General features: G+C 38.6%; 1 protein-coding gene across 12 annotated transcripts in view; it reads left to right on the forward strand.

Annotated features, from left to right (window-relative positions):
* Nucleotides 1-15,489, forward strand: part of LOC115397319 (protocadherin alpha-C2-like) — a 422,283-nt gene that overhangs the window by 301,864 nt on the left and 104,930 nt on the right. The window lies entirely within an intron of this gene.

Genomic DNA, 15,489 nt, shown 5'->3' on the forward strand with positions numbered 1-15,489 from the left:
ATACACTACTTTTCATAGCATTCTCTCATCCCCACTATCTACTGGTTCTTCGTCGTTTACTAGTTCATGTCTGCAATCTTTGTCTGCATATCTCTTTATTGTCGTCCTGACGCAAAGAATCTCTTCTCATTTTCTCTCTCCATCCCTCATACACATCCTGATTTCTTTGTCGTTTCTCTTCCTTGTGCCCCCTCCTGTTGCTTTCTTGCAACTGCAAGCTGATGCAATGAACGACACATTTTCAATTCTTTTTACTCTTATCTTGTTTTTTTGTATTTCAATAATTGTTTAATTGGTAGTGGTATAATAAAAGCCAGTTTCTAAACACATTTGGGGTATATTTGCCTGTCCAAACCTTGACCAGTGAGTGGATGTACTGTATGTCTACTAGAGCACCTTTCTCTCAACTACACAGCAGCAGCAGGAGACTCCAGACATCAAGTGCAGACTGCTCTTGTCTGCCTTTTTACAGCCTCGGGCCTGAAACTAACAAACAAAAAAATTAGGGTTATTCAGTCACTCTGTGCAAGCGTGCATGCGTGTTTCTCATAGTATGAATTTATGGCAACTATTTCAGTTGTCTGTTGTTGACTGAATTCCAGTGATTGCTACTTCACAGACAGAATCTAATGTATTGTATGGATTTTGAAAAAAAATAGTTTGAAGAAGATGAGTGTGACTTAAATCTGTTCCTTTCTTTGCGGATGTTTATATACTATGGCCCATACCCAAGCAGATAAATAGAGACTTTCTTTAGGACTCATGAGGTGTAATAGAATAAATGTGATACCATGGCCTATGTTTTGTTTTTTATTTTTTTTTTTTTTTGGGCTCATAGTGGTATTGTGGTTAGCAGTCTTGTCTGAGTTTGAGTTCATGCTGGACTTGTGGGCCTTTCAGTGCTGAGTTACATGGTCTGAATCAGTGTGTATTGAGTGCATCTGAGTACTTTCATTTCTTCCAAAAATTTTATAAACACTGGAGCCAATCTGGAGCCACATGGGTGAAAGCAGGGGAAACCCTCGACAGTCAGTCACAGGGCAAACAGAAAGAAAGAGAGTCAAACACTCACATTCATACCTATGAACGATTCAGGACCAATTAACCTTGTAGAATAGACTTTATTTATCTCAGTTGTCTTGGACTACGAAAGGAAATGAGAGTACCTCGAGAAATCCAGCCACATATGAGGATAACATGAAAAACACGGCCACAACCTTCTCACGATATCATCTATGCTCATTTCATCAAAATACAGTATGTGAAGCACAAACCTTCGTCAGGGTGAACACAGAGAAAAAGATTAGCATTACCACACCCTGGCTATTGTTTCTCTCCTGCTGATGATTCACTGTAAATTCTACTGTTGCATGATATAACACATAACACCAGTTGCAGCAGTATTTCCCAATCCTGGTACTGCAGGCCCCCATGTCCAACATGATTTCTATGTTTCCCTCTTGCAACACAACTAATTCAGATTAACGTCATTATCAGGCTTCTGCAGAGCCTGATGACGAGCAGATCATTTGAATCAGGTGTGTTGGAAGAGGGAAACAAAACATGCTGTTAAGGGTGTTCATGATCATTTATAGATCACAAAGCATTTTTTCTTTCTTTTTTTCAGCAATATCTTTATTTTCCATATAACAACCAAGGAACTGATGAAAAGGACAAGTACAAAGTTAACCCAAAAGGATACTAGATCAGCCTTTTAACCCTCCCACCCCCCACCCCCACCCTCTCAACCCACCCTACAGGGCCAATCCTAGATTCCTACACAGTGTGTACCAATTCAGACATGTGAGCATTACATTGAAAAACAAAATTAACATAATCCAAAACTGCTGGATAGAGGAAACAAGTAACAGCCATTACATAGAACTTGTCATTTTACATTTGAGAGATTGGAATAAGAGGAAAGATGAAAGAGAGAGAGAAAAAAAATTAGGAAAATTTATGAAGATTGAGAAAGAAACTAGAAACAGCACCTCTTGATCACAAAGCATCTTTTAACCAAACGTTAAATAACGGTTTAAGCACTTTTTTTTTCTTTTTTTTTAGCTTTACAATACACTTCAGAAATAAAATGTTAAAATGTAATCACAGTGCCATGGTATAAGCTAGGGTGTATAAAAGGCTGCGTCATCCATTGTGGCTGGAGCAAATCTTCAATATAATGATTTATTACTATTTATCAGCAAAATGAATTAGAATTCCACAGTATATTTACTGGACTTTCAGACAAGTTAGAACTGATCTGAGCTTTCATAATTAGTGGTGAAAGGTGTTCAAAAGGCTGCATGGTGGCGCAGTGAATAGTGCTCTTGCCTCACAGCAAGAAGGTCCTGTTTTCAAATACTTTCAAGGGCCTTTTTTTGTGGAGTATGCATGTTCTCCCCAGCTGCAGCTTCACGACAGTAATTGGATACTTTGGTGTGTTGTTTGATGTGATTAGATCGCTGAGATTAAATCAGATGTGATGTAGTGACTAAATCTTTCATGCACCCGAAAACAAATCCACAGTAGATGCAAGGCAAGATAATCTATGCATCACATTACAGATAATGAAGTGGGAACCTGCTTAATGTGAATAAAAGGAGCAAAGTTGTGCATAAACAAAGTTGTTAGAAAACATGAAGAAAAAAAAAATAACACAGAGATTGGTCTGCTTGTTTACACACCACTGTAAATGGGTCTCTATAACGAATTTTGAGTGTAATTGTTCCCTAAGCCCATCTTCAGGGGGTCCTTAGTCCTTACTCACTGTTCTCCTCTAACAAAGGACACAGGAATGTGCAAAAAGAAAAAAAAAAGTGTGTCAAAATGTATGTGTGGAAAGTTGTTTATTTGATCTGTAAAGTACAGCTTTGAGGTATTTAATATGTCAAATATTTAATGTCAGAGTATTATTACTGGTCCGTATAAGGTTCTTTAAACGGTGAACTCCTGTCCAGGCACTCTCCTTTCTGAGACTTCTGTCAGCATTTCCAGTTGTCTGTGTGTGTGTGTGTGTGTGTGTGTGTGTGTGTGTGTGTGTGTGTGTGTGTGTGTGTGTGTGTGTGTGTGTGCATATAAGCCAGTTGTGACAGGGGTGCTAAATCATCTGTAGTGACATGTTGTCTGTTGCTCTGTTGAATTGTAAAAAAAAAAAAAAGTTGTCAGAAATTCCTCTTGAATACTACAATGCATTTTTACTGCAATGCAAACAAAAGAAAAAAGAGAAAGCATGAAGTAATATGTCTCTGAAAGTGATTAAAAGATCAAAAAGTATTATAACTAATAGGTTTCGATTTTATACAAAATGGTGCATTGCTGAAAATGAGTTTTTTTTACAAAAAGTGTAAATGAAGTAAATTCATTTATATACTTGACTTATTTCTCCAGTTAAAACACCCCTGACATGCACAAGCACACACTACAAACTAAAATGCATACTCATCAAGTGCTTCAGTCCTTTTTTATCCTCATCGCGGCTGAAGAAGTTTCTGTGCTTTCATGTACATGTTTAAGTTTTGATGATGATGAGAGTGAAAGATGGTGTTTGCCACTCTCAGGGAACAGCAGCGTCCGAGTCCCAGCCCGAACGAATGGTAGGCAAGTCATCAGTTTATAAATAGCTGCCTTCAGTTTCTGTGGAAAGTGGAGCAGCCTCACAAAATCTCTTCAGCCCTTTTCTAATGTCAGATTCTCAGGCAGGCCAGTGTGCTCCTCTATAATTCATTCTTTTTTCTTTTTTTTTTTTTTTTAAAGAAATAGGCCATGCCCTGGCATAGCAGACCTGCACCTGCAGTGTGTTTCAAAGTCACCACTGCTACGGATCTCACACTGCATGACTAATGATAACGTAAAGATAAATGTTGCACAATACTGCTTCTATAATCTCAATTAAAAATGCATGGGTAATGGGATATATATAAAGGAGACACCTGAATGTGAATAAACTATGCTTTACATAAGCTGTTTTTGTGCTTGTCCGTAGCATCCAGCATGTACAGACGCTTTACACATGATATTTTGTATCACCTCTAATGTTTGCTTGTTGCTGGCGCTGTCTTACTGGCCATAAGAATCTGCAGGTATTAGATGCAGAGCATCTGCATCTCTTTTCCCATCAGGGACTGGTGACATTTTAATTTCCGCAAGCAAAGAAAACGTCGAGCAGACACCACAACGGGGAGTGTATCTATGTCACTGATATAATTTTTGAAGTGTGTGTGAGTCTGCTAATCTGATAAAAAGCTTTAGAGCTTTGCCTGGCTCTGACATCAGCTTGGTGTAGATCTGTGCATGTGGACCTGCAATGGAGAACAAAGGAAAGGGTAGAAAGGCTCCTCCTTGTGGCAAAAAATGGACTCACTTGACACTCCTTATGTGTGTCTGTGTGTCAACACATTCAGTTATTTAACATGTTACTACAATGTATCTGGTAGTGTATTGACCTGTTTCATTATTGAGTTTCTGTGTTATTATTGATCCACTGATAGCAGGTCCTGTCCCACTTTCCACTCTGATTTAAGCTACACATTGTACATGCTCTATTCCCCAGTGAACTCTGATTGACAAATCTAGGTTATCCATGTCTGCCTATAATGCTAGATTTATTTCTAATCCCACCGAAAAATTGTTTAGTTCAGGGTATTTTAGCGTGTGAGCAGGAAACAGAAAGACAAAATGAGAGGGGCAGAGTGCACTGGGAGCTGTGAGTGTTCTCTTTTAAATTAAATGCTTAAACCAATACAAACCATGTGCTTGTTGTTCAGACATAATCCTGTATATGTATTTGTGCGGCTGTATTTAGGTAAAAATAACATATCTGCCCTTGGGAGTTACACAAGAGTGCTGATAAAGAAGGGTGTGGTGGATGGGGGATGTAGGGAGGGGTATCAATGGGGGCTGCATTTGCGTCACCATGGATACGGGAGGGGAGTGAGTGAATCAATTGCGGGTGCTCCCTGTGAAAGGAGAGATCTATCAGATGCTGCCTTTGTCGCTAGGCACAGCATTCAGCCAATCAGGGGGGTCCACCAGAGTTTCACTGATTCTAGCTGACCAATCAGAATAATGTGCTACCTTTGCTTTTACCAAAGCTTATTGACAGTTTGGAAGACTGGTCGGGTGCTGTGAAGCAAACCAGACAGGGTGTTTGCTTTCACAAGCTATGAGGTGGATTGCTGAGTCCACATCATGTTTTGTATATTGTTTTGTTTTGTTTGTCCATGGGCTCAGGGTCATTTGAATTAATTTTATGTACAGACTGCATTGTTCTCTTTTTGTAACTCTTACATCATTCAAATCACCCAGACTCTGATTATCTGCCGTTCATATTTCACACAGGAATCATCACCTTGATCAACTGTTTCATTTAAGCCCTCTGTTCGCCTTTGTGTCCTTTTTCACAAGTAAATACTTCTTGGAATCAAGGGCTGAGGCAGGAGCATGAACCACAAAGCTGTAAACTATAAATATATTGAGATGTGTTATTCGGTGAAACCACAAATAGCACTCCAGAAAAAAAAAAACTGCACTGTATGCTCACTGGTTTATGAATACTGTGCATGGAGAATAACTGCATTGCCCTAATGTCATATCAGACAGCTGTGTTGCTTTACAGTAGAGTAACTAATTATATGATTTTTGGGCACTGTGGCATTACTTTCCAAATGAGTGAACACTGTGTTCCACAGTGTTGCTGTATGCCTCTCAGGGGTGTGTATGCATATGTGTGTTTGGGCACACTCCATATTGCTGTCCTGGTTTTCATCTTCTTCCGGCTCATGTTTCCCCGGATCCGCCCCTGTCCTACTTACTCCAGAAACCAGTGGAGGCGAGCACAGATTTGGAAGTAAATTAATAAGTGGCAGTTGGATTAGAACAGGGAGATGAGTGATTAATCTCTATGGATGTCTTTGAATGTCTGTCTTTCTTCATATATATGTATATATATTTCTATAATATTGCTGTATTTGTGATATATTGTCACTTATAAGATTACATAAGGTAAGTGGGTGGCAGATCACCTGAAGCAGAGATTTTTTTTTCCCCTGACGTATCCTGTTTGCAGTTGTATTTTCTTGGTATTCTTCAATGATATCATTCAGGTTTTCAAGTCCATTTGCACCATTTGACGTGCTAAATTATAAGAGAATGCAAAAAGTTTGTGTTCAGCTGCATTTCAGGTCAGTTTCAGTGACACTGCTGAATAATCACTGGACCAGCACAGCTACGCATCAAACTTAAATAAGATAAATAATAGGCCTTGCACATGAAGAAAACATAAAAATAGGCACATCTAAATAATAGGAATGCCACACTAGTAAAACATGAGCCTCAAAGGAAACATGCACAAGGAGTAGGTTGCCCCCTTGTGTTGTGAGGAGCTCTTCTCCACAAAAAAAACTGCACAATCACATCAGTGGCGAGTCACATGCACTAAGATGTAATGTGTGCAAGCTGCAGGGACAGGAAGTGGGAGGTGGGGGGTGGGGGTGCTCCAGATCCCTGGTCCAGAGGATACAGCAGGTTGGGCATGACTGAATGCAAAGGTCAGGCTCTCTGAGGGTTTGTGGGGGTGGAAAGAGAAGCAAGGCACTGCAGCTGAAGTGCTGTCAGTGGGAATATGCTGCTGCAGTGCTACATTACCAATGTATGAGCAGCACAGATACAACTCCTGACAGTCTGTTTGGACTGTTACTTAGAAATATATGGTTTGTGTTTTATACTGGTTGTGCTGGGAATCATTTCGTCACTTGAAAGAAACATAAAATTGAGCGACAGCAGAAAGAAAATCAGGTAGTGGGTAATACAGTACTACGGATTTGTACATTGTCACAATAAAACTCACAGTTGCACTGCATTTCTTTGTGTGTGTGCGTAAACATGCATGCACATGCATATGAGTATGTGGGTTTGTGTGTGTGTGGGCGGTCATAAATGTGCGCTAATGTGCTCGACTAAAATTGAGGCCCAATATAATTTCGACCTAATGTATTATTTTCTTTTTTCTCTTCCATGTACTGCCTGATCCTCTTCTGTCATCTAACCTAATAGGTAAGTTTGGAATTTGTGTGTGTGTGTGTATGTGTGTGTGTGTGTGTGTGTGTGTGTGTGTGTGTGTGTGTGTGTGTGTGTGTGTGTGTGTGTGTGTGTATACACATATGCATCCATGTCTTTGCCCAAGATGGCGTTGCCATGGAGACAACAGAGCTGTTCAGGAGGAGAGAGGAAAAGGGGGGGAGGACTCGCCTTGGAGCATGTTCAGATCGCACCCTTCCCCCATCCACACACACACATGCGCACACACACACACACACACACACACACACACAGAGCAACTGTACAGCAACACCATTGTGACATACACACTTGCAAGAACTCACACCACTGGTGTCGATGCAGAAGGAATATCACAAAAATCATGAGATGGAAGAGATACAGTAGCTAATTTAGTGACAGAATATGGTTTTCCTTTAACAACGCAGTGAACGCGCCTAAAACGGTGCTACCAACTGCTTCCGCCTCTGCACACCCCTCCCCTCATCTATTACTCATTGCTTCCTCTACCCAGTCAATACCACTGCCCATAATGTTAAGAGATATTTTGTAACTGTGCCATGTGACAGATATACGACACACTGTGAGGCAGGATGACAAGCTCACATGTACATAACCACCACATCTTTTATTCAGAACCTCATTTTTTTAAGGGAATAGATAAGTTTATCTAAGCCAAAACTTATTAGCTATTGATTATTCAGCAAAGCATTTAGCATAAACTTTGTATAAGTGATTTATATCAATAAACACAACTTTCAACATAACATGAATATGCACAAAAAACATATTTTCCAGGATTTGTTTGCACAGAACTGTTATTGATTAACTGATTATTTTACAAATGTCTCTCAGAGGAGCAATATCAGTGGAAGCAGTAATGATGTGATCACTTTTATGTCTCTATTACACAGTCAGTGCGTGCTTCACTTCCCAGGCATGCTCAGCAATTAACTATCAGCAGAGATTCAGATTGACAGTCTGCTAACATTCATATTCATCATGATGATGAATTTGACCACTTAAAAGATAATCTTATTGTGCTGAATAAACCGCTGGCTCATTATGTGTCATGCTGATTTTACGAGGAATATAATCCAGAATGAAGCTGTGTAGTTTGTGCTGTAGACTGTAACATACAAGTAAAATATGAACCATTGAATTTCATCATGGACTGTCTGGTGCACAATGAAAATTGTGTGCATGTGCATGGATGCATGTGAATAACATATATGTGCAATGTCCTCAGTGCACATGGTACTCATATATACCTGACATACATTAGGATATTGCGCCCACAGTTCATCCTTTGTGAGCTATTATTATTATTATTATCATTATTGCATTTGGGGGTTGGCGGATGAGAGGAGCTATTGAAAGGTTATTAATCATTTCAAATCAAATCATGTTTCCCACAGAGTGGAAATAGGGCAGGAGTTTCTGAATCACAGGCTTAATCCTTGGATTACAAAAGAGAAAATGTTAAAGAGGCTCAGCACTGCTGCTGCTGTGGAAGTGTGAATAAACACTCAAATACACCAAAATAAATTTCAGAACATAGGTGTTCTTCCTGTATATTGACATGCAATTGAACAATGGGTGTGGATACATCTATTCCTTGCAAAGGACAGAGAAACAGAATTTTTTGGGGGGGGGCAAAGCTTAAAAAAGTCTTGCATTTATTCAAGCGGTGTGACTGAAATAGGTATTCATGATAAATTATGTATCAGTACCTTCAATTTTTATGAAACCATGACACCGATGAAGAAGAAACACAGCCAATGTGAAATCAGCCAACAAAATATGTAATTGTAAGTTAATCTTGGACAACTGTGGATGAAATTAGATTTTGTTTAATGCATAACTAAATGTGGTGAATAAGCTAATTCAGAAATGGTTTTTTGCACTACTTTCACTTAACTTCTCAAATTTCCTGCAGATGATGTGTGATCCTTTGAAGTTGAGCCAGACAGATCATGTGCGACTAAAATCCTTTAACTAATCCATCAGCCTGACCTAGACTAAAACCACCACAGACCAACTTTTACAGTAGCACAAAATCCTGAACAGCTTTTTTCAACCTGCTGATATGAATTTCCCCCTTGCTTGAATAAAGTACTTTAATAAAACACCCCATTGAAATGAAAAGAAAATACAGTTTCTGAATGCACTGATTAAACAATTATCACACAGCTCAACAAATTGTAATTCTACAAATAAAATTTAATGTGGATCATATTTTGGAAAAATGCTTACGTGTTCTGAAATAAAAAATGTTTAATCACCCGCTTATGAAGTTTATTAACTAATGCTAGTCCTCAACTAAATTGCTAAAATCACACTTAAACATGGGAAATATTGGATTTCTGCTGTGGGTGATAAGACACACAATTGAGCATTTGTCAGCATATCTAGTTTATTTGTGAACATTGTGGTACATTTATAATAAGTACTATAACTGATGTTACATTAAAAAAAAGGTTTTTTGAACTACAGTGGTATAATTAAAATGATTTTGTGGGGAGTTGTGTCCCTGTTACAAACGTTTTGAAGCAATCACCAAGACATTTAAAGGAGAAAATCTAAGCCTCCTTGATCCACAGGTGCTGTTAGGTGATTTTTTTTTTTTTTTTTTTTTGTATTTGTACATGCAGAATAACAACTGGAAAAATAAATCCGTAACAAATCTCAATTCACTGATTTCTAATTTTTCCTTCAAAGCTGATCCTCCCAACATATCATGGGGGGTGTCAAGTCAAATGTCTTGGAGGGAAAGATGAAGCGGGACTGAACTGGAATGAGACAGCACTGAATTGTTGATGAGGAACACCTGTGTGATTGTTTGGGTGTGAAGCCATGCCTTTAAATAGGACACACACCCTCACTGCAGGTTTGATTGTGTTGAAGTGAAAAGCCATAGCAAGAGTTACCCCTAAGTGACATAAAGGTGATGTTGAGAGCAGAGAAGCAGCAGGTTTTTCACTGGCAACTAGCTTTGGGCTGCATGTATGAATGGTTTATTTTCACTTATGCATCTGAGAATACAACGTCTGGATAAAGAAGGGAATAGTTACTACAACTGTAACTTTCAGATTTTTTGTCACCGCCTCACCATTAAAATCTCCCCAGCTTTGTGACTGAATAAAGATGCTCACACAGAAAAGTAGCATGTTCTTACCTCTGGAGGCCACCTGGTTTTCAGTTCTCCAGCATCCCTTTTCTTCTTCATGGGAATTTCTTTGACATATTCCTTCTTAAAAGTGATGCAATGTTTTTACGTTTTACATCTCTTAATGTTCAAGTCGCTCATCGTCGAGACTTTTGCATTTACTGCCACTTTTGGAGAGCCCATATTATGAGTCTTTGTCCTGTATTGAGCCATTTGATGTTTAAGGATAATCAACCAAAGTTTCTGATGGTTTTGAGCCCTTCAGTCTTCACACTGCCACACCAACTAGAAGAATGCCAAAGAAAGAAAGAGAAAAATCTGATTAGTTTAATGGTGTTTTCAGTAATGCCAAAGGCATGCGGACTGCTACAACTTACGCATATAAAAGCAACACAATGAAGAAAAAAACCTGTGTTAAATGTGACATATACCAGTGTGTTTTTGCCAACATCGGTTGGACAAAATGATAATCCATTGTTGAGGGAAAGTGGTTAATTTTGAGTTATCAGTTTGTGATATCAAAGATCAAGTTGACCACCATGACTGAAAAGTCGACCAAGGCTTTTTCTGACACTGGTACCTCTACTATATATAAGTAGAGAGTGTGTAGAGTGTGTTGTCTTTACAGTACAATTCAGAAATTATCAACTATTGTAACAGTAGAATTTTTTTTTGAAGAACTTATAGATATCATTACCTACATAACATAGGGATTCAAAGTGTAGCTTGTATCTCACAGTGGTTTTGGAATTATGTAGCATAGTTGTTTCATCAGATCATATCTAACAATTCCCTAATTTCCGTATATGTAATTTACAACGGAAAAAAATACATATTTTCAAGTTTTACGCCACAGTGATATGGCTGCATTACCAACCCTGACTCCACAAAATTATGCTCAGAGACAACTAAACTGCATTCTCAAATATTTTGCTCAGAAAGAATTTTGCCCCGAATTGCTTAAATCTGCAACGGATTTTCATAGTTGAAACAGATTTTGCAATTCCTTGACCATGTTAATCAATAAAAATTAAGAAAACAGAGAAGCTCACATACACAACTGTGCCGCTGTGTCCTCCATCACCATGGAAATGTCTTCAAAGATCGATCTTAATGATTCCAACAATATCATTCACAGCTGTTGTTCGTAAAATATATGTGCATTCACTCTTACAGTGGCCGAAATACTCGCTGTTACTTTCAACTTGTTACAACTGGCTCTTTTAACGAGCTCATCTCTCTAGCCCCGAGGCTAATGCTGTGACAGGCTACTTCATAGTTTGAAAAAGATGCAAAGCATTATGGGTATTTGAGTTAAAAAAAAATGCCAGCCAGTTAGCCTTTTGCTTCCGGGTGTCGTGCAAACCTGCTTGAAAAGAGCGGAGCTGATCCGTACTGTGGAAATCTCAATGGGAAGGTAAAAGAACATGAATATGCTAAAAAAAAAAAAAAAAAAAAAAAAAAAAAAAAAGCATTTTCTGTTGTTTGCTCTAGAAACGAGCTCAATTTACCTTGATCTGATGTGATAAAAACACAAATTACCACAATAGCTGGGCTGCTTCACACTTATTCGATACCACATGCAGCATACTTTTACAGATGCACATTTAAAGCTTTTCATTCAGTTTATTTTAGGTTATAAAATGTAACTCTAGTTTTTCAAACCGCATGAAGAACAATAAATTCATGACATCTTCCATCATGTTGTCTTGTGACCTGAGTGTGAGTTTTAGTTCTTTTTTTCTCACAGTGATTAAAACTTTAAGTACATTTTGGGGTTTAATTTGATGATGAATACACTTTTTTAGATTGAATTTACAAATCAAATTGAATACATAAGTCAAATTCAGTTTTTACCACATATTATAATGCCCCTGATGGTGATAATATCAAGCCACATCTTACATGCTAGTAGAGTTCAAGAAGTTTGTATAACGGGCCCATGATTCTAGGATGTTTGTCAGAATGGAAGCTTTAAAAGTCATAATTCAGAGGTCAATATGAGCAGGAGCAAAGTCAAACTTTCAGGCTGACATAATCTTAGTCCCCTGATCAAGTCCTATGACAAATTTTTAATTTGCCCTTCTCTGGACCCAGCCCTCAGGTGTAGATTTCAGAGAGAATTGTGAAGCTTTGCTGGAAAAAATTAAGCTGATTTATAGGGAGAGGGGGAAAAAATGACACCCAAGGGTTCCAGTAAGTCAAAACAAAGCTGTCGTTGAAGAATTTGCTCACTGTTTAACAAAATTATTTCAATTTTATTTTATTCAGTTGAGCTTCACACATCTCCTTGAAATCTCCACCATAAAGAATTTACACAAAAGATCATGTCTTTTAAAGATAATAAAATGACTTTTAGAAAAATATAGGGCAATTCTTAACCAATAACATGGTCAAGGAAAAGAAGAATCTGTTTTAACACACACACACACACACACACACACACACACACACACACACACACACACACACACAGTCTTGTATTTCTATCCTTGTGGGGACCGTCCATTGACTCCCATTCATGTCTAGCCCCTAACCCTGACCCTTACCCTAACCCTAACCCACACCACAACACAGCCTAACCCTAAAGAAATGTTTTTGCACTTTTACTTTTTTCAGTAACAACAACATGGTCAAGAAAACACTGTTTCTCCTACTTAGGACCAGAAAAAGGTCCCCACAAGGCACGTCGTTCCACGTTTTGCTATCCTTGTGGGGACATTTGGCCCCAACAAGGATAGAAATACGAGAACACACACACACACACACACACACACACACACACACACACACACACACACACACACACACACACACACACACACACACACACAAACACAAGTGACAATAGTCCTTCTTCTGAGCAAGTATATAAGAATCTAGTTTAGTTGTCTCTGACAACAATTTTGTGGTGACAGAGTATCTAAAAAAACCAAGCTTGCTGTGTGGTCTCACTTCAGGTGTCAATCAGCTTAAAGGGTGAATGTGGCCTTGTTTGAGTAAAGCACATGATTATTAGCAGCTTACTTGCCTAATTTAAGTGATAGATATCCACAGAAATTTGTGAAAGCCAAAAGATATCAGGACAAAGATGTGCACATGCGTACAACTAGAAGGAGTGGTTTTAACCAAGCAAGCATTATATTTAAAAAAAGAATCCTTTTTTTTGAATCCACTAATGATATTTATTTATTTATTTATTTATTTATTTATTTATTTATTTATTTATTTACGTGTTTATGTGTTTGTTTGTTTATTTTCCTGGTGGCATGTCTTCACAAATTATACCCTGCAACAGATGCAAATAGAATACAAAGTGTTGCTTTACACAGACTAGATTGTAATAAATCAATATATGTGAAACGGCACATGCAATCTAATTCTTTATTTATTTGACAAAATAATAACATTGTCCCTATTTCGCAGATATTAAGAACTATGTGCTCTTTTTTCCCTTCTTTTTTTTTAAGGTTGTATGTTTGATCCTGGCTTTGAGATGAGGGCTGCGTTTGTTTTTATCTTTTTTGGCTTAGTTTTTTTTTGAAGGTGTAAATGTGGTTAAAAAAATGTGGCTTTATCTACATTTAAAAAGAGGCAAACAGGACAGAAACAATGCCTACAAAAACAAATAGTATCAACTCCAGGTGTTGGACTGCCCAGTGTTAAAAATGCAGCTGACCAGAAGAAGGAAACTCATCTTTATCCTCTCAGTCCTTCAGGCTTAATTTTACTGAAATATTAAGATGATGTTGAATGTTGGGTGTCTGTCTGTAGGTTTTTAGGTTTGACGTGGCATTGACAAGGCGTTTCTCATTTGTTTTTGATGCTGAATGGTCTTTTCCACACTCTCCGTGCATTTCCCGCCATTCTCCACATGGGGCTGCTGTTGATCCATCAGGATCCACCCTGGTGTTCAATCCATATGGCCCCTCCTGTTTTCAGTCATCCTCTTCTTCATTCTTTGTTAAAAGGACACCGACAGCAGTGGAACAAACAGCGACCATTAGAATCAGCTCATCTCGGATGATACCCTCTACAACAATTTCACATTTTAGATTTATTTTCATCAAGGAGAAATGCCACGGGCTTTTAAGTGGAGCTATTTTGGGATTTATGTGTGCCTTTTTCTACTGGATTTTCACTTCCAAACGGTGGTCGGACAGCTCTCTTACTCAATTTCAGAGGAGGTAAACGTGGGGACTCCTGTTGGAAATATAGCCAAGGATTTGAATATCAATTTAAAAGAGCTGGAATCTCGCATGTTTCAGATAGTTACTGGATCAAAACGAAAATTCTTTGAGGTAAATACAAAGACTGGTGCCCTGTATGCTAATGAGAGAATAGACAGAGAGGAGCTGTGCTCAGATGAACTAAAATGCTCTGTAAGTGTTGAGGCTGTGATTAATAATCCATTAAAGCTTTATCGTATAGACGTGGACATTTTAGATGTGAACGACAATGCTCCACTCTTTACTACCAAACTGCAAAATTTATTTATTGCAGAAAGTACATTACCGGGAGTGAAATTTGCATTATCTGAAGCAACTGATGCAGATGTGGGGAAAAACGGTGTTAATACTTACAAATTAAGCCAAAATGAACATTTCTCTTTAGCGGTGCACAAAGCCGGTGACACTGTGTCTGCTGAGTTGGTGTTGCAAAAAGCTTTGGACCGGGAAAAGCAAGCCGTGATCACCATGATATTGACTGCTGTTGATGGAGGAAATCCCCCAAAATCAGGCACTTCGCAGCTCGTTGTCAATGTGTTGGACAATAATGACAATATTCCGGTATTTAGTGAGTCTTTGTACAAAACAAAAGTACCCGAAAACGCACCTCGTGGGACAACGATAATCACAGTGAACGCGACAGACGCAGACGAGGGCCTCAACAGTGAGATCATCTATTCTCTGAGAAGTAAGGATCAAGACCGAATACTTGATATATTTGAAATTGAAAAAGAGACGGGGGTCATCAGAGTTAAAGGAGACATAGATTTTGAGGAGAAAAGAGCCTTTGAGATACGTGTTGAGGCGAGTGACAGAGGCCAGCCTCCGATGTCTGCTCATTGTAAGGTGTTGGTGGAGGTGGTTGATCTAAATGACAATGCGCCTGAGATCACCGTGACGTCCCTACATAACACGGTGAAGGAGGATGCTGCTGTAGGCACTGCAGTTGCACTTGTGTCAGTCCTCGACAGAGACGGTGGCAAAAATGGCGAGATTCAAATCGAGATTAAAAATGATGCTCCGTTCAAACTAGAAACA

This window comes from Salarias fasciatus, chromosome 2, assembly GCF_902148845.1.
Source record: "Salarias fasciatus chromosome 2, fSalaFa1.1, whole genome shotgun sequence".
Taxonomy (NCBI): Eukaryota; Metazoa; Chordata; class Actinopteri; order Blenniiformes; family Blenniidae; genus Salarias; species Salarias fasciatus.